This window comes from Telmatherina bonti, assembly GCF_933228915.1.
Source record: "Telmatherina bonti genome assembly, chromosome: 10".
Classification (NCBI taxonomy): domain Eukaryota; kingdom Metazoa; phylum Chordata; class Actinopteri; order Atheriniformes; family Telmatherinidae; genus Telmatherina; species Telmatherina bonti.
In genome coordinates, this window is record NC_136628.1 from 12,464,386 (window position 1) to 12,484,961 (window position 20,576).

The 20,576-nt window shown below is 38.3% G+C and overlaps 1 protein-coding gene across 1 annotated transcript in view; it reads right to left on the bottom strand.

Annotated features, from left to right (window-relative positions):
- The window catches only part of ppm1e (protein phosphatase, Mg2+/Mn2+ dependent, 1E), a gene marked incomplete at both ends in the record, with an annotated part of 63,282 nt that overhangs the window by 31,646 nt on the left and 11,060 nt on the right, over positions 1 to 20,576 (bottom strand). The window lies entirely within an intron of this gene.

Genomic DNA, 20,576 nt, shown 5'->3' on the forward strand with positions numbered 1-20,576 from the left:
GTAATCTGCAATAAATTTAGAAAAACCTTCAAAGATGCAGAACTTCTGCAACAGCTTCCAGAACATCCGGGGACCGCTGTGTAGGCAGAGGGTTTACCGTTTCAGCAAGACGGTCAGTGAAGATTTAACGGTGACAGCTCTGCCTGTGTTGTATATTTGAAATGGTTGTAGTTAGTCAGTTCTCTGATAAGCCTCCAGCTTCTGCTCAGCCTCCACAGTAAGTCTGGGGAGCATACATGTAATTCCCAGTGAGGTTTTCAAGCAGCCCAGCGCTGTGCTGCACAAAGCCTTTAGGCAGTATTATGTAATCTACCAGCTGGATCACTGGTGGATTGGTGGAAGCCTGGAAGGGAGGGTACATTATGCCCCAACCTGAGCCATCTCTGGAAACTACTTTAAATGAACCAGTTTCTCATGAACAATATCTGCGTGAGTAAAGAGGGCAATCAAGCATGACAAAAAGTCACATCTGCCATTTAATTTTCCAAACTAAGGGCTCAGGGAAACACCCATGTTGGCGTCTTTGCAATAACAAGATCAAAACAAATTTCTTTTGTCATCTTTTAGTATAGCTAATTAAAGCCTGCACAGTAAATCAGTAATTAGTTTATGGGCAAAAGAGAAAAGGCTTGGCTCAGGAGGAAACAGCTGGCCCAGCAGGATCCTCCTCCTTGGTGAAAACACATGAAAACTGAAGGTTGCTGCCATTTGGTTTTCTCATTTAATTTTTTCCTGAGAACAACATCCTCATTGTTCCTTCGCACAGAAACACGGGACTCTTGCAGATAATGCAATCATCATAAGGGTTTCTGTAATAAACACTAATTAAATGTATTGGCTCCATCAAGAAAGTTGTTTGGCAAGTTTGGGTTGATAGCAGAACTTCATAAAAGGTTGCAGCTGGATCTGAATGATAATTCAACAACAGTCGGGGCATTTATAGAGGAAGAGATTTGGCCCTGTTCTCATCCTTACCCGCAGAGCTAATCTGCCTTATTTCTTTCAGGATTTAAGGAGTAGCTGTGAGCACTACCTAATCCCTAAAAGGACCACCTTACTTTGCAACACAGATGGGGTGAGGCCGAAGTGACGATTTGAGATCAGGACTTAAATTGTTCATTTTCAACTTTATTCTGAAAGTTCATGATCGAACCCACATTTTAAGCTGCAGCTAAAGAGAAACTAGATGTTTACTGTTAAATCAGCCTTTTAAGCAGCAAGAACAAAAACATGTTAACTACAAGCGCCATTGTGTTTTTTTCTTTTTATTTTTTGCGATCTTTAGCTTTAGGTTCAGGATCTGTTGATGGTTTCAGTTGTAAAATCCAAAAGGTGTCACGTTGCAGAAGTCTCATCTGAGGCGACATGCCCATCCATTCATTCAAGTCCTTATATTTGGTTGTTTTTACAGACCAACATTCATTCATTCATTCATTTTCCAAACCGCTTAATCCAATTCAGGGTCGCGGGGAAGCTGGAACCTATCCCAGCAGTCTTTAGGCGAAAGGCAGGGTACAGCCTGGACAGCTCGCCAGTCCATTGCAGAAATATTTTCATTTCCATAAAATATAACACACTTCAGTATATGGTCTGCTTGTCCATATTCAGATAATAAACTCAACTCAACTCAACTCAACTAAACTCTGTCATCACATAATGAAGTACACCAATCCCCCAACTTTCTCCTGTTCAAATAAAATCTACATCAAGAATGTTTTTTATGGCATTAGATTTCACAATTGTATTTATAGCACCTCACGAACCATGAGCAATAATCATATATAAGGTCTTAGAAAATGTTTGTTTTTCCTTGCATACACCCCACCATTGTTGGACTTGACAAAAACTTGTGATGACTTGAAGTGAGGTCTTCATGGAGAATTTTGCTTTAGAAAATTGATTGATTGTGTTATTTTTGTTTGTTTAAAAGAAAAAAGAATACAGATTTTAAGTAAGTTGTGTTTTAGCGAGTTGTGTTTTAGTGAAGTTTAGAAAGTTCAGATTGTATTTCAGATGAAGGAGAATAAATCAGTGAAGAGAAAAAAAAAAGAAGTGGTTGTTGGATCTGTTTATCTTTGTTGGTTCTGATGATTTAATGGGATCTACTGAGACATAACAATGTAATACATCTTTACTATCCTAACAGCACAAGATTAAGACTTCTTTTTACACACACTAAACTCAGAGATTTCTTATAAGACGTGCAGTATGAAAAATAAATATTGTGTCAAGCGCCAGCATGCAGATGCAATCTTTTACCAACTTTCTTTCTTAATTTATTTTTTACTGAACTTTAGCAGTTTGTTTCTTATTGAGGCATCCCTAACAGCTAATCCAGCTCATCACTGTGTGTCCTGCCTGCACTCTGAGTTCCATCCAGTCAGTAAAAGTCAGTCCAGTGTTGACTCTTGTTATCTTTTGCTCTGTTTTTCTTTTCCTCTCTTCCTCCAGTAATTGTCCTCTTGTGAATTACTTTGTTGATTCAAAGTGTTGATATCCAGTTGCTGGAGTAAACAGAAATACAAGCTTCAAAGTGATGCACCAGGATGGACAAAGATGTTGTGAAGCTTCAGGAATGGACAAAATTAAATGACACTGTGCCATCAAAACATGTGTGAAGCACAGTTATATGTAGTTATGCTACTTTACATAAAGGATGATACCCTACATAACCTAAACTCTGTGATGTTAGAACACCTTATATGTTTGAAGTTCCTATTTTCTTATTAAACTCGCAGCTAAAAGATAACAGAAGACCTTTCATGCTTTTTTCTACACATTAGTTTTAAAACATGTCAACACAACAGGAAAACAGATTTAGTACAAACTGGATTATCCAAAGATTTTCACTGTGGAAGTTATTTTGGTTAAATTTAATTTTGAACAAACACATATAAAAATGTGTGTTTTTTTTGACAATGTGTGTGTGTGGACAGAGAAGAAGACTTCTGCAAGGTAAAACCTTTTAGATTTTATAACTGAAATCATCAGTTGATCCTGAACTCTATCATAACAATTATATTTCTGTGCTTTGTGTTTGTGTCTGTCATGTGTTTGACTGTATACTTGTTCTCCTGTTATGATCATTTGGATCTTGTGATTTTCTTGTTTGCAGACCAGTGAGTTTATACGCAATCAGTGTTGATTGATTCAATCAACTAAATCAATCAGTGTTGATTGATTTGTTTCTCAATCAACACTGCATTTTATTAGAAGAAGTTTAATTTTTTTTTTAGTCAAACATAAGTCAATCCGGGTGTGTTTGTTGACCTTTGACAGCTTCTGCAGCCTCAATCAGCCCTGGAAGCACTTCCGCATTACAGCTACATTCAATTAAATTCAGTTCAGCTTTAATTGTATAGCACCACTTTACAACAATGTTGTCATAGGGCACTTTACATACACATCATTTCAAGCCAGTTGATACATAGCCTATAATAAAGACCAACTGATTGCATTGAATCATGATTTCGATCCAATCTCCCATCCTGAGCTGCACGAGGCGACAGTGGGAAGGAAAAAACTCCGTTTTAACAGGAAGAAAACCTCCGGCAGAACCTGGTTTAGGGAGGGCAGCCATCTGCCTCGACTGGTTGATGTTTCCTGTTGTCTCTTTAGTTTCTGGTTTCCTGTTTTATTTTGTAGTTTTGTTACCTTGTGTATTGTTTCCCATTTTGCTTCCTGTTAATCATCTCACCTGGTTTTGATTTTCTGATTCAGTTCACCTGTTCGTCGTTGTTCCGTCTGCGTTTTCATACCTCATGGTTTATGTTCTCAGTGCTGCTTCCTTGTGTTTGTTTGTTAGCTTGTCAAAGTTTAGGTCATGATTTGAACATATTTCAGTATTCCCTGGGTTGCCTGCCTCTCCATCTCTGCATCTGGTTCCACACCACCAGCATCTTGACATATAAAACTTACATTAGACACTGATCCAGATAAACTTTATTTAGCTATTTATGAATTTCAAAAGGCTCATTAAAGATAATATTGTGTTGCCACACTTCTAATCATTATGTTGCTGATTTTTTTTTTTTTTTTTTTTTTTGTCCACCTTGACTTCAGACTTCGAATGTCTCCTGAATAGAAAAGATAAACTTCCAGACTTCCAGTGTGATAAAACACACAGGATACAGTTGTAGATTTCTTTTGGTAGGTGCGTACTAAGGTTCAGTTAAAGTTTTGTGTGTTTGTGAGACAATTTTTAAGGTCAGACCGGCAGGAATTCTGGCCTATAGCGGGAGCTGAACTGCTTTGCATTCAGTTCATCTGGCACAGACATATGACTCATCATCTGAATTATGGGGCACCAAGAGTGAACAAAGACGACCAGCACCGTGGAGCAACAGCAGCAGACTGGAGGAGCTTCTGCAAAAGTGTCTGTTAATGCTGCAAGAGAGAAAAGAGGCCACTGCACACTTTGAAGGTCACTGCACTTCCAAAAATGGGGCCTCTCTCCAGAGCTGAAATTAATTAAGGCGCCTGTTTTAGAGACATAAATGTGAGCCACTGCTGGAAAGGCCGTATTCCACACAGTCCAGCATTTTGGAATTACAAAGCAGCTAGTTGACATGCTGCGAAAGTGGACTGTGAGTAAAGTCACCTCTGCTGCTACACCTGACTGAGAAGGTCAACTTTCTGTCCTTTTTTTTTCAAGAAAATAAATAAACTGAACTGCAGTAATTTGTGGAAATTCACATGTTGCTTCTGAACCTTAACTCTGATTCACTGTAAAAAAAAAAAAAAAAAAAGAAAATACTATTTTTTACCCGTACATTTTTAAACAATGGCCTATCATTTTCTCATTTTTTTAAAGAAAAATATTTAAAATGTTTAAAAACAAACAAAAAAAAAAGAATAAGTAAATTAGGCCCTGTGATAGACTGCCGACGTGTCCAGGGTGTACCCTGCCTCTCGCCCGAAGGCTGCTGGGATAGACTCTGGCTCCCCTGCGACTCTTACTTGGATTAAACAGATTCAGAAAATGAATGAATGAATAAGTAAATTATTTCTGTTATCATTAAACTTGAATTATTATATCATTAGCATTAGTAAAATACACCAAAACGCTATATTTATTGCCAATATTGTGAACCATGTGACCCATAATCAATGATTTATAGTGGTTCAAGGTAATATTTATATCCACACCTTTCACTAAGAAATATACACTTTACCCTTTTTCTTTTTTATATATGTTTTATAGATTACTACAGTCATTAATCAGTTAAATCTTTCAATTAAACTATCCGTTCTAAGTTTAGTTAACTAACTGGTAAAAACACGTATCTCTCTACAAAGTAACACAATCAAACATAAATATGTCACATTATATCAGTAATATTTACAAAATGGCTCCGAAGCTTTTGTCTGTTTTCCATCAGTCAAACCCTTTTCAAGATTTGCTTGACTGCTAAGAAGCACAGCTCATAAGACTAGGGATATAAACCGAGTACTGGTATTATTTAGCACCAGTATGTCTAATCGTACCGGTGCCTTTGTACTGTTAGGATTCTGGATAAGTGATACTGTTATCGGTATTTTTTTAAATGTCCATCTGTTGTTATGTATGACACGGCTGCTGCTGATAGGTGATAACGCAGCGCCTGCCTGACTCTGGTAGGTCATGCCCGAGGTAAGGTTTAAAGTGTGGGCCTACTTTATCAAAGTTGAAAAGATTTGTCACAATAATAGACCATATATTAAAGATGGATGGAGCCGACGGTGGTAAAAGGTGAACCCTATGCGGAAGTGCATAAAACTGCAATTCCCCCCTCATCCACTAAGGGCTCCAAAAACAGAGCAAATCCCCATAGACTCCCATGTTAAAAAGACCAACTTCACAGCAGAAATAAACATGTTTACAGCCTGGTAGAAAAATCCATTTTTGGTTTAATAGGTCAGGTTTACCTTCATGACAACTGTGGGGGGAGTGCATTTTTTTCTAACTCGCCCGTTTGAAAGTAATTTAATCTTGAAATTTGGCATATTTAGGGGCGTGTCCTTTTGATTGACAGATACCCGATCTCCCGCTTCAAATAAGAAGAACGCAGAACAACCGTGGTTTTTAGAGCTATAACAAAGTGACTTGGCTTTAGCTCGCTTACCTCCGTTAGCTGGTTAGTTCCTGTTATCTCCTATTATCTCCAGGCTTGCTGGGTTAGCCCTTAGCTACAGGCAGGCCGGCGATCAGTAGATGTCAATCATCCATGACGCGCTCGCAGACCCCCTCTCAGCTCCACCTCTTTGCCCATTTTTGTATTTTCCGGGAGAGCCGACGCAGATGACTTTGCCAGGATAGCGATTGTAGGAACTGCCCACCGAGCTTTCATTCAGCTTCTCAGAAACCTATGGGTGACGTCACCAAGGCTCCGTCCATCTTTTAAATACAACCCATGGTCATGATGCAACATTTGTCTAGACAAGTTTCATCCAAGGAAGGTAACGCCAGCGCCATCATAGAACAAGATAAGACATCCTGATAACATTTTATTTGTACCACAGAGATAGGTGGTCTTCGCGCTGCCGCTGTGTGCATGTTCATAATGGGGATCAGAGTTATGATTTGATGCAATCTGTTGGTTCTCCTTATCCAGGCTGTTTATTATAAACTGTCTCAAACTGTTGTGAACTGTTGCTTTACAAATAAAGCTAAATCAAACTGAATGAATGCATGTTCTAATGGTGCCATATAAAACAATCGGGATCATTTCTCTTCCACCTGCTGGTGAAAACTATCTTGACACCAGATATGCTGTATGTAATTGTTGGACAGCAAATAAAAAAACATGTGCAAATGACAGACTTTATTAATGTTTTTAGGATGCCCAGTGGTTAATCCTGTAAAATCGGCGCAGTATCCCTTGCAGCATTTTAAATTTGCTGAATGAAGCACACTGAAGCAGCATACTGGCAAGCAGAGAAAAGCAACAAAGCTATGGGGCCTGTCGGTGTGGATTTTGCATGTTCTTTCCATATTTGCATGCTTTGCCCATGGGTGTTCTTTCCTCCCAGTTCCAGTCATCAGGACACCACTGAGCTACTGTCTCATTGAAAGGACCTGATCTGACACTGATCTGAACCCAGTGAGTTTTAACAACTGTATGACCGCAGATGAAAGTCTACAGCCATAGTAGTTATTTAGTTGCTTGTACCACAGTGGCGCTATACCCATATTTAGCCGGTATATTTTACACACAAACATAAACTTTACGCTAGAATACTTATATTCTTGTTAAATCTTTGTTTTTGTCCGGCATGTTTTTGTTATTTAATCTAAATTTCGCTCCTCATTGAGCAGCAGTAGCTCATAAACAAAACCATGAATGCTGAAGCTGGGATGCAGGCAGTGGCTGTGTGATACATCATGAAAAAGTGCTCGTGGGACATAGTAGTGAAAGCACTGGGACAATTATTTGCTTAATCCATCACCTGACAAACTGGCCTGTATGCTTTCATTTAAAATAATCAAATTTAGTGTAATTTTAACTAGCGTTTGGTAGTTGGTTACGTCCTCTAACGTGTTAAATTTCAGGTTTTTTGACCACACTGGAGCCCTTCTGGACTCCATAACACTGTTAACATTTGGAAACACAATTGTCCCTGTTTTACACTGAAATCTGTGGCGTTAGTCTGAAGAAACTGGAACAAAGACTCCTCAACAAGATGACGCAGACACTCAAATTTAAATCCTTATCAAGTCTCCTCATTCATCATGGTTGTATCACATGAACCTTTTCCAGGAGAAAACAAAGACATCAGCTATTACACATTATGTTTAACTCAACTTGGATAACTAACTGCATTTGCCAATGACCTTCTCTGAGCTATCAGCTTTTCTGGAGTTAAATTCTGCATTTTATTGTCCTTTCACTGCTTCCATGCACAGGAGCAAAGCCCATTTGGCCATAGTCATGTAATGTGAGTTTTCAAGATAGTTTTTAAAGCAGTACTTAAATATTTAGGTAGAGGTAACATTTGTTGAGGGAGCTGAAGAATACTTGCCTTAGCACTTACGCAAGAATATGTTAAGCTTATATTAAAATTAATGTGATGCAAATGGAGACATTTATTACCTCTATTGAAGTAGACAGCTACAGTTAACACAGTGATTAATAAATAATAACACAGTCCTAATACATTCAGGGGTTTCTTTGAGGAGAACAAAGACCCATTGGTGGAGGAAAGGTAGCTTTTGTACCCACTGTTTATTGTTCCTTTGTGGTCATGCTAAATGTGGACAACTGTGTAAATCAGAAGCTGCCAGTGACAAACAGGAACCAAGGCCTTTGCCCTCTGTGGTAATCCCAGCGAGACTGATTTAAGGATTACTCCTAAAACTATTTTCAAAAGCTGGGATAGACCAGAGCTCCAAGGCAGCGGGGGAAGAAATTAGATGACGAGCTGAAGATAAATGTAAAACAGTCTGTAACATTCATCAGTATTTAAGAGGGTGACTCTCACAATGCTTCCAGCACTATGTGTACGCATTACACAGACTGAGATTTTTCCAAGACAGGATGCCTCTAAGTTACAGAAAACCCTCTTTATGCAGGCTGATGAAATAGCCTCACTTTTCACAGCTGCTCTAGAAAGCCATACAGTTACTTCCCAGAGGCCTCTGAGGATGTGCGTCCCCAAGGGGATCAAATCTCCTGGCTTTGTGTTGCTCTGATTAAAGCGCAAAAAGCCAGCAGACAGACAGATGGCGGCAGGAAAAGTAGGACTTCCAAACATTCCATGTAAACTCACTTTCAGGGCTACGGCTCATGTTGACTTTCTTTTAAAGCGGTTACATATCTGGGAGCAGAAGCGATCACATACATGTTGAATGCGCTTGATGTGACTTTATTCCATATATAACGGATGTGATGAGCACTGTATTCATTGTCTTTGAAACTAGTTCAGCTAAAAGGAGGTCATTTCATTCTGAGACAGTGCATTTGGGACTTCAGCGGATGGTCTGATTTTTCTGCTGGAAAGTGAGAAAATCGTCTCGAGTTGGCTCCCTACAGATCCATTTTGAGCTCTGGACTGCAGCTTTATTTTGGATCATTGCTATGGTGATACAATACATTCCTCTGTGACATTGCTACTGAAGCGTCTGCTGTGTGTCTGACCTTTGATGTTCTAATTAAAGCAGAAAGAGGAACAAATTGCCAGATATGCTCAAGAGCCTACGCCATGAATGCAGCTTCACCCAGCTGGCTGAAGACTAACGGACATCTTTTATTACACAAACAGCTTAGGCCATCCTACGATGAACAGCAGTGTCCTCCAACAATGTCAGAGATCTTTGAGGCATCTGTCTGCTCCCACTTTCTGTCACGTTCTTACGTCAAATCTCTAATTAAAGCCATGAAATGTCCTAGAAAATTATTTAACATATGAAGCATGACTTTCCTGGTTTACAACATCCTTTTCTCTGATTCACATCTCTTTGTTCAGGCGAATCAATCAAACAAAACTTTATTTATAGCGCACTTTCACATACAACAAGTAAATACAACAAGTACCACAGATAAATAAGATAAATCAACAATAATAGCATAAAACAACAGTTAAATAGACAATATAAGAAGGATAAGGCCAAGCAGTCCTGCTCTCTGGAGTTAAAAGCCAATATAAAAAGATGAGTTTTTTTATAAGAGACTTGAAGAGCTTTCCAGGATGTACCCTGCCTTTCGCCCAAAGACTGCTGGGATAGGCTCCAGCTTCCCTGCAACCCTTCATCGGATTAAGTGGTTAATGACATGAAACCACTTAAAGTCCTAGCAGTACGCACAGATAGAGGGAGACCATTCCAGAGTTTGGAAGGTGAAAGGCGAGACGGGTGAGAAATCCTTGGCCAGTTACCACAGGGTATGTGTGTGTGTGTAGCGGCCTTCATTATAGGCCAAGGATATTTGCTGTGTACACTTGCATACACAGCAACATTTAGTTACATATATTTGCTACAAACAACGCAAGCATGCTGCAGCTCAAATGTTGAATACTGGAGGCCACCGCTAGGGGGCAGTAAACAAAACTAGAACTCTGAACTGGTGAAAAGGTCAATATGCCGGTACTGTTGCATTTCCATGCCATTTCCGTGAAAAAGGTTAAGCCATCTGTTCCTAGCTGTTTGATGTAGTTGTGTTTCAGTGTTTGTCACTTTGCAGCAGACAGGAACATGTATAAAATGCCGGTAGTTGCTAACAGAGTATGAGAAACACTCTTCAAAACTATCCACCATTGTGTTTACCTCCAATTTCTTCTTCATGTTCTGGTTCAATTTCAAGTCAATATTGCACCTCGTGCATGCAGCACAGTACCTTGAGTCACACATGCGGCCTATGTGTCAAACGTGCATGGATAATGCATGGATGCCATGATATGTATGCAAATACATTGCCAACAGGAAGTATATCCATGGTGTGGTTCACACAGGGAATGCCGCTGTGTATGTTAGATGCATCCCAGCCTAATTGCAACTCTTTGCTAAATATACATGCCAGATCTATTTTTCGCAGAGTATGCTTCCAAAACGTGGCAATTTACCAGTTCAGGTAGAGCAGACAGGAAATATGACATGGCAGCCGTGTAAAACATACTGAAAATTTCAAAATAAAGTCCCCCAGGACAGGTTTGTAATGGCTGAATTCTGTAAACAGTACATCATTACTGGTAACACCAGGTTAGGAGTCCGTTGTCAAAGGTGACAAGATGTTTATCAGTGAAGAGGAGAATCACAAAATTTTATGTGACATCACAGATAAACAGCAGAAAGGCGAAGGCAGAGACATCAACAGCTTTGGGATTGGATGGTGAGTTTAACATACCTCATGACATATAAATATGTTCTTTTCAATGCATACAACCCATTCAGAGTTACTAAAACAATTCTGGCAGATAGCTAAGTACGACATCAGGAACAACTTCATGTCCAAAGCAAATCTAAAATTATAATAACCATCAGAAGTTACTGACATATTTCTGTTTCAAAAGTAGGATATGTAAATACATAGTAACAAAACTGAAAAAAAATAGTTTTCTATTGCTAGTTTTTCCATGTTTATCCGCTGTCCTCTAAGGGCTGCAGGGAATTTGGTACTGGTCCAATAACTACCACTACCTTCCAGGAGAAAAGCCTATAACGACGATAGCATGAAGGCCTGGCATTACACTGTCCTACCGGTTGTGATAATTAAGGCTTAATTAATTTTATTAGCTTATTAGACTGGACTATGGACGCCATCTGCAAGTTGCTGCTGCCAGTTTCAATCCCTACAACTGTCTGACTTGACTGTCGATAAATTTGTGTTTTTGTGACTTAAAGTAAAAAGTAAAAATTAGTATGTGCACCCAGGTATTATTTTCCCATTGATTGCGACTGCAGTTGGAGCCAGTAAATACACAAATACTCAAATACCGCAGGGTCATTGAAATGGGACTTCATATATTCATATTTAGATAACATAATTTTCTCTGAAAAACCAGATGTTTACTGGGCCAATGTAAAAATTATTCAAGATTACCATAAAAGCAGGAGAAACCCTTTTGCATGGCTTTGTGCAAAATTTCTTCTGAAAGACTTTAAAAGTTATTTTTAATAAAATTTAAAAAAAAAAAAGTAAAAGACACCATCTGACTTAATATTAATTTTTTAAAATATTTGAAATCTTTGCTCTACAAGTCATTCAAAACAACTTTATTACACATTTAAAGACTGTACACACACTTAAATAAATTAAAAAAGTTTCCCGGGTGTTAAATCACTTCATTTAATGAAAATGTTTTGTAGTATGTTAAAGGCTGTTAATTGTTTACAAGTAAAACATGTATATTTGATTTGAACACAGGATGCAGTACATCATTTTATAGGAATAATTATATCTCATTTTATGAGATACTCACTGTATGAACATACATACATACATATAACATATATAACTTTAAAAAGCTTCATTAATGTTACATACAATAATTCTCATAAGTTTGGAGACACTGTTCTATTAAAATCAATGGGAAAGCGTCCCCAAACTTTTGCCTAATAGTGTCATGGCACAAAACAGGCTGTTGAGGTTGTAAAAAAAAGTGCATTAGTTTAGCTGATCTCATATCTGCTAGGATTACACCTTAGATTGTTTTAAACAGATGTGAGACCAACACTTTGTTTGTTCTGTTTTGTTTTTAAACAAAACTTGATACCAGTGGTTGTTGTCGACAAACACATTGGTCAGGTTGATCTCCTTCGCTACATATCTTGTCACAACTAAATTACTAGCAAATGGTTCACAAACGCCTGGGATTTTATATTCACATAAAATTAGGACGTGTTTTTTTTATTACTCTACTCAGCAGTATATGTACGTTCAAAGTATATTCATAAATTCAAACTAGATAAATATATAAAAAATAAATAAAACAATCAATAGTAACCAGGTAAGCCTGCTTCTATTTCTGCAAACACATATTATATTATAAGGAAATGGATGATCAAGTCAAATATTTCAACTGAATACACCTAAATGTGGAGTATTCTGTCATTAAATCCAGGTGAGAAGAGACTGATTGCATTTACACAGCTAACTAAAAAAAGCTGTTTTCTGCACAGCTCTGCTTAGAAGATTAAAAGGTCCTAATTTAATTTTTGAGCAGCAGCAGTCACCGTGTGTGTGAGCCCCTGGTGGTAATTATGTGGGCAGGTGGATATCAGTGCTACTGTGCAGTCATGTATTACCAGTACATCCTTTCTCCCGTGCAGCATCCTACTTATGCACATTATGGCCTGAGGGAAGTCCTCATTAATAAAGCCCTGGGGAGTTTGCTTGTTCCAAACAAAGTGAGCTCGTCCTTGAACCAGTACGTGACTCATAATGGTTGAGGTTTGCCCTGCCAGCAGCGCGGGGGGGTTAGGTCGTTAGTGACCACTTAGGCTCAAATGTGGCTGATCTGAAGAAAACAATGTGCAGTATAAGTAGATGGCAGGTGTCAGCTGATTTAGATTAATGTATCAGGTAGTTTATTAATGTTCTGCCATTCAATTACATAAAAATGACATTAGTTATGATTAATAAGTTTGGACGACAAGCTCATTTTGGAAATCCTTAAAGCTGCTAGAGGAAGTTTTTTTGGAATCATGAGATGGGAAAAAGTGTGAAATTAAGGCTGTGGGGAGATGGAGAAGGAAAAATTACATTTTTGTCTGTCTGGGACCTTTTTTCATTTTTCCTGTTTTATCTTTTCATATTTTTCCCCTCAGACACTCCAAAATTCAGTGTAACTTATCACAGTTAAAGTTACAGTGTGCAGGAGTAACAATCCTGGGAAAAAATCTATTAAAACACTTGAAAAACTACTGTGGGAAATCTTTTTCTGTTTTCTTTTATTTTATTACCTTGAATTAAACCATTTCTGTTTCATTGCATGCTGTGCTGTTACATCTGCACATAAGAACGGTTATAACACATATCAAAGGCACATACGGCGGAAGAAGGGCAGCCTACCGTTCAGCCAATGAAGGAAAAGAAAGAGGAGAAATCAGCTGATACCATTTGATGAATTTGTTGCTGTGCAGTGAATGGATGCTACCTGAAATAAATGTTTTCTCCAGCAGGTAAATGTCAGTACTCATTACAAAGAAAAGGAGAAACTTCATTCAGCAACACAGTCGTTTTCATGAACTTAAGAAAATCTTTAGTCTGGTATTTGAGCAAGTCGTGCAGAACTTATTCATCTCAATCCCCTTTTACACGTGCACAGCTTTTACATGTGAATAATGCCTCTGGTGCTTCTCTGTAACATTTACAGACAGAAATATGTCTTGGTCTTGAGCAGGTCAGTTTCACTTTCAACAGATGCTCAGTGGATTCAGAGGACTCTGAATCCTGTTATCATGTCAACATTTGCACTGTTCAAACCTCTTCTGCAGCTCCAAGATGTTGTATTTTAGCATCTTAGCTTGGTAACTGAGTAAAAATGATTTAATCGAATCAAGGTTTTTCCAGCTTGACTTCGGACTGTCCTCATGTGATATAAACATCAAATCTTTTTTGAGCCTTTCTGATCCAAATCGAAGTCTGTTTGCTCGGAAAGTCCGCTTCGTTTGGGAAGATGTGAATGCACCAAACTAATTCTGATTCGGCTAAAAGAAACACATACAAATGCAGGTCTCGGTTCACATCAAATGGACCAAAAACAGGAAGCTACAACAAAAAGTCACTTTTACATAGCATTGCATTGTGGATAAATACTAACGATCGCATTAAGAGTCGTTTGTTGTTCACACTTTGTCCATTGTTGCAGCGTATTTCTGCAGTATACTTGCATATATAAAACTCAAAACAGCAATAGTTTCAGCACCATGTTTAATAGCAAGAAGAGGAAGCAGGGTTTTTTCTTCACACAGGTCTTGTCCTCTCTTTTGATAAATACTAGTACAATGCCACCTTTGGCGGGAATGGGGATACATTATTCTAATGGTTTGGCTCAATTAACCAAAGTTCAGTGAGAACACAATCTCGCTCCAGATGGATACACCCCCATACAGCTGAGCCGAGTCCCCAATCAGACCAAGTCTTGTGGACTATCCTGATGTAAATGCACCAATTTACAGGATAACGCTGATAATTTAACAGGCTTGAACATGTAGAAATGTATTTTCACCTCCACTGCTGGTTTGGTAAAATGAGAATGCCTCAGGTAATACATCTTTTTATGACAAAACTGTGACTCTAAAAAGACTGTTGTATTATTTCTTACTGTGTGAGAATGTTTTTGTATCAATAGTACACATCATGAACGCACAAAGACTTTTTAAATCACTTTCAAACAAATGACTCAATATCGGTGGAGACAAAATGTCCATGCATCCATTAATGTTAGCAGATCTCAGGACTGTTAAAAGACTTTAATTTGACTTAAAGAAAATTCATGTTGTCAGAAATGCAACTACTCGTAAAAATTGATTCAATGTGGTTTACGGGAATGGGAGCTCCGTTTGCTGTGTGTGCTAATGTGAACCTTTAAGCAAAGTACTTTAAGCTTTTACACACTTACACACCTTTTGATAGATCTTGAGTGTTGTTTGTCTGAACTTAACTTGGCTTGGCAGCAGGAAGCAGCTGAAATCAAAGACACATCACTGCAGTTCTGGACGGTGTACTGGTTTATAGCAAAAACTATTTGATATATTTATTATAATATCTAATTTATCTTATGACAAACACCAGTTTAAAGCCTTAAAAACATTGAGAATGTAGCACAACTTTTTTCTGTATGTAGTAGAGCAACTGTGTTATTGGAGATGCTGAATGGGGGGGGGAAAGGATGGAGAAAGTGATGCTTTAGCAGATACTGAGGCTGAACATGGTGGTTTAAACAGCTAGTTATTAAGTCAAGCTAAAGCTGCTAAAGGCAGCAACCATAGGCCATATTTAAAAAGATGGACGGAGCCTCCGTGACGTCACCCATAGGTTTCTGAAGAGCTGAATTGAAGCTCATTGGGCAGTTCCTACCATCACCATCTTGGAAAATACAAAAATGGGCAAAGAGGTAGAACTGAGAGGGGGGCTGTGAGCGTGGGGGTGGATGATTGACGTCCAGCAAACTCCGAGATGACTGTAGCTAAGAGCTATACAAGCTAACCCGGAGCTAACAGGAGCTAACCTGCTAATGGAGGTAAGAAGGCTAAAGCTAAGTGACGCTGTTAACCAGCTAAAAACCGCAGTTGTTCTACGTTTTTCTCGCTTGAAGCGGGAGATTGTGTACTTGTTCATCAAAAGGACACGCCCCAAAATATGCCAAATTTTGAGATTAAATTACTTTTAAACAGGCAAGTTAGAAATAAATTCACTCCCCCCCACAGCTGTCATGAAGGTAAACCTGACCTACTAACCCTAAAATCTATTTTTGAACCCGGCCGTAAACATGTTTATTTCTGCTGTGAAGTTGACCTTTTTAACATGTGAGTCTATGAAGATTTGCTCTTTTTGGAGCCCTTAGTGGATAAGGGGGAAACTGCAATTTTTGGCACTTCTACATAGGCTTAATTTTTTACCACCGGAGGCTTCATCTGGTTAATATATGACTCTTTAATATACATAATATAAGGTCTATTATCTGGACAGATCTTTTCAGCTCGCAGGAGGTTGTCACTTTGCAACAACACAAGCAAGTCTCTGCACCACCTCACAGGGACACCCTGTACCTTCATCAGCCTAATGTCAGTAATAATGAATGATTTCTACGTTCATTATACAAGTTTTGACGCATATTGCCACTCCAAGGCGGCTGCCCTCTTAAGAAACCAGACATTGTAACTTTGTAGGAGCAGATTCGTCTCTCATGGGATCATGTGACCTGGAGGACTTTGCTTTGTGCCCTCCCTCTATAAACACAGAGGACTCTGCTTTCTTCAACTTTTTCCTTCTTGTCCAACAAAGTTTGTCTTGGCTGAATGAAGTTTTGAGGTAAAAATAGTGTCTGAAGAGGCCAGAAGGAGAAATCAGGACTGCTAAGTTATCTCTTTGTTTGTTCTGCAAACTCAAATGTGGTGAACTTTTTCACATATTTCAGCCAGCATTTATTCAAAACAATGACAGTAAGTTCCTGATGGGCTGCAAAACGTTGAAGTATACGTCTGTGTCTTTATTTAGTTGTTTAGTAGAAGCTAAATGCTAGTTGAAGCTAATTGGCTAAACACCAAAGCTAACGTGCCTCCCTAAACATTTTGTGCAAGTTGAACTGGTTTTCATGAAATAAATACATTTCATATAATTCGTGTAAATAACAGAGATGTAACAGGATGTTTAGCAACTGACCTGGTTTAGTTTTATGGTTCTACACTGTTCAATGGGAAGAAGTATGACTGTAATGTAACAAGCTAAGGGCAAATGCTAATGTTTTCATAACAAGTTATTGACACGAGTTATGCAAAAAGTCACTGCTTAATTTGATACTCAAAACCATAATTTATAGTAAGTTTATTTAATTTTTCCTCTTTTTAAAAAAAAAAAAAACCAATATCCAGTATACCAGTTTTGTCCAACTCTTAATTTCTGATACCATCATGGAGCAAGTTGTGCTAAACAAACAAATATATCTGAAAAACTATACATGACACCTCTTATACTTTGTCGTTTAGAGGAAAAGTAGCTGAAGAGTTTTATATATAATATATAATTATGTATATTATATATGATATGTGGATCTTGTGTAAAAGTTGTGTCATTAAAAAGGTAAAAACCAATACAGATGATATCTGATATTACATTTTAATGTCGATATCAGCCGATGATGTCAATAAGCAAACAATGTCAGACATCTCTAAGTTATAGTCATACTTCTGGGGCAGTTTTTGTGTTGTATGATAATTTTACTGTTTAGTTTTGCGACAGTGTTTCGTGCCCCTAGTGTCCAAAAGTTTCACAGTAACCCTTCAAAACATGCTTTGAAATACCATGAATGTGTAAAAGTAAAATCAACACTCTCCACATAGTAAGATAATCTGACACTTGAGTCATACGCCACTTGTGGATGTGTTTTTTTGAGTGACAGTCAGGTGACTAATGGAAAAAAAGAGCAAACATTTAATCAAGATAGCAAACACCACCACAATCCAGCCAGCCAGCTTAGTTTTGATACGTTAAGTGAAGATTCAGGATGATGATCAACATATGATCAACATGGACATTAAATGTTTTGGGGGTTGTGGGGGACAGTACAAGGCATAATTCCCACAACAATGGAAAGCTCACCAACCGCAGTATTTCTTTTATGAATCCAGGGTTTTCTCTACATTGACTCAGCCGTGGCAGGCCACCGTGGCTATACTGTCAGCCTTCAAAATACAGAGAATAAAGTCATTTTACATGGATACTATATGAAGTTTAAGTGATGCCACACGTTGCAGTTTTATATGAGCCACAATGATTAATTTCTTTTAAAAGTGAAAGGAAACCAAGAAGTCCGTTACAGTTACAGTTACAATGCTGCTGAACCATCGAGACTATGGCTACAAAATTTTGTAGAGGAAACACTGAAATCAATGGAAAACGTATGGAAAAAAAGTAAAATACAACAAATAAGGCATTTTTTTATAAAATAATGTGACAGAACACGATGGTCTTACTGCCCAAGACTACATTGAGGAGGCCCAGGTGTAAGTGAGAATCCACTAAAACTGGTCTGCTTGGACTTTATGACACGTTCTGTGGCATTTCCACAGTCTGTCACAAACAATTCAGAAGACCTCAGGATACCGTGTCAGCTTTTTCTTTTTAAAAAAAAGGAATAATATGTCTCCTTTATCGAAGAACTGAGGCACAGAAAGAAAACTGTCTGTACTGTGAGGCAGGTGGTTTAGTGTACAGGCGATGTCATGAAGTTGTACTGCACACCTACAGCAGCTCTGTCAGACAATCACCTCAGTCTTTGGTTTATCCTTTAATAAACCCATCACCAGCAGCTCCTCCAACACCACCCACTCTTCTAACTCTGTGTGTGTGTCGATGTGCACATAGACACTCCAGTGTGTCATGTGTGCTGTAGGAAGCCGGATCTACCCCGTGGTTCTTTACAGCTGTGGGAGACGTTTCTGTTTAATGAGATCTAGAAAGGCTCTCCCTTCAATTACTATCCATCAGCTCCGCATGTGTGTTTGTGTGCGCATGTGTACAGAAGGGTCATTAACTCCCCCCTCTTCCTCCTCTTCAAGTCATCATCGGTTCATCAGCAGTCAGCAGAAACTGGCAGCAATGTCAGAGACGGTGAACTCAGCCCACTTTTTAACCCTGGATAAATTAAATTCTGTCTTAGATGCAGGTTTTATTTTAAACTGATCAGCCATCGAGGTCAACTCTGTTAGATATCCTGCTACTAGTTATCAGCTGTTTCTGAAAAGGGCTACTTTAAAATGGGATGTTTTCTCCTCTTTCTGAGGTAAATAATTACACAGAAGCGACGGAAAAGGGCAAACATCTGGCAAAGATTGAAAATCCAAACTGCTTCTGAAATCCAGGATGTATTGATTAACAGATTATTAACTAGGAAGTGTTCAAGCCACAACTATTTGAACTGTAACTGTTCAAATTACCTATCATTTTAAAAAATCCTAAAAAAAAAACACTTAAAATAAAAATGTGAAGATGAAAGACAATATGAGCTGCAGCTCATCATCAGTGTCATGGAGGCAGATTGCCAGAAGCATCGCGATAAATTTTGCTGCGTGATTAATTGTCTCACATTATTGCGATAAATGATAATATTACGCTAAGCGATTAATGTTGTAGTTTTTTTTAGACCATTTTCAACTAATGATGATGCCATAAAAACGCCAGTAAACTCTTTCAAACACCAATAAGTTTTTCTTTCTAAAGACCCTTTAGTTTGATGTGCAGACCAGTTTATTCTGATCCAGTCCCCAGTATGCTGAAGCAGACTTTCTACCAGGTATTAATGTGGTTCTCTGGAACAGATCTGGACTTCAGGGTGCAGTCACCAGATATATAGTGTGTATGGTCAAGCTCATATAACATGTTCGGACTGGACCAGAGGGGGCAGAGTAAAACTGAATGTCTTTGATCTCCTTCAGTGTTTTTGTAAAAATGTGTAACTGCCGTTTGTGACACGTATGTTCAACCAGGTAATTCGTACTGGTTGTCAAATTTTTGCAGCATTATTCAAATTGCTGTATATCACAAAAAATATTAAAGGGCAGCATCATTTAACCCATTAAACAAACATTTCGCGCTGGCCTGTTTGTTTCTGGTTTGGTGGTTAAACAGCCTGGTGATCCTAGTCTGTCGGGAAGAAGGAGATGTTTCTGTCTCTTGCGGTCTCTTTTTTTTTGCAAGATGGGAAAACTTCAGCAGACGGCTGTGTTTGAAGTTTAGATGCTAGCTTGTTGTATTTCCATGTTTAGTTTATATCGTCTTTAAATTAAAGCAGCATATCAGCACACACAGGTTAAATGGTTCATTATTAGCTTAAAACCCAAAGTTTTTGCTTTTCCAAAAAAAAAAAAAGCTTCTGCCCACTCCTTTTTGAGTATGTCATGTTTATTGTTTCTTATTTTTTTAAGTTACTTTTGGTTTTTTTTGTATGTTTTATTTTATTTTATTGGACATATCGAAATAAACTTTCCAAACCAAGAGAGAGAGACTGAGATAGAGAGAGAAACAAAGACAAATAAAATTATTGCAGCCGGCAAACTTACTGCGCACATTTTTTTGTAGCAATTAATTGACTTATTATTTACTGCGACAGCCCTTTAAATTGCTCTCCAAACCTTTCCTGGCCCATTGTCGGCCCTCTGCCGGCAAGCTGCTCAGAATGTGATAAAATATGAAACCCCACAAAAAAGAAAATGTCTGCAGCCAAAAAAATATTTCCTTCAGCTTCACCTACAAGTTAGCTGCCTGTGGTTCTGCTGCCTGCAGGGTTCAACAATCAATATCAATAACTATCAAAGCCAAACTCACATAGGAACGTCCTCTGTCCTCTTACTGACATGTGGGGCTTCAGTTCTGCAGCATTGCATCATTTCTTTTTTAAGTTAATATTGATGTTTTTTTAAAGAAACATTATCTATCTATCTA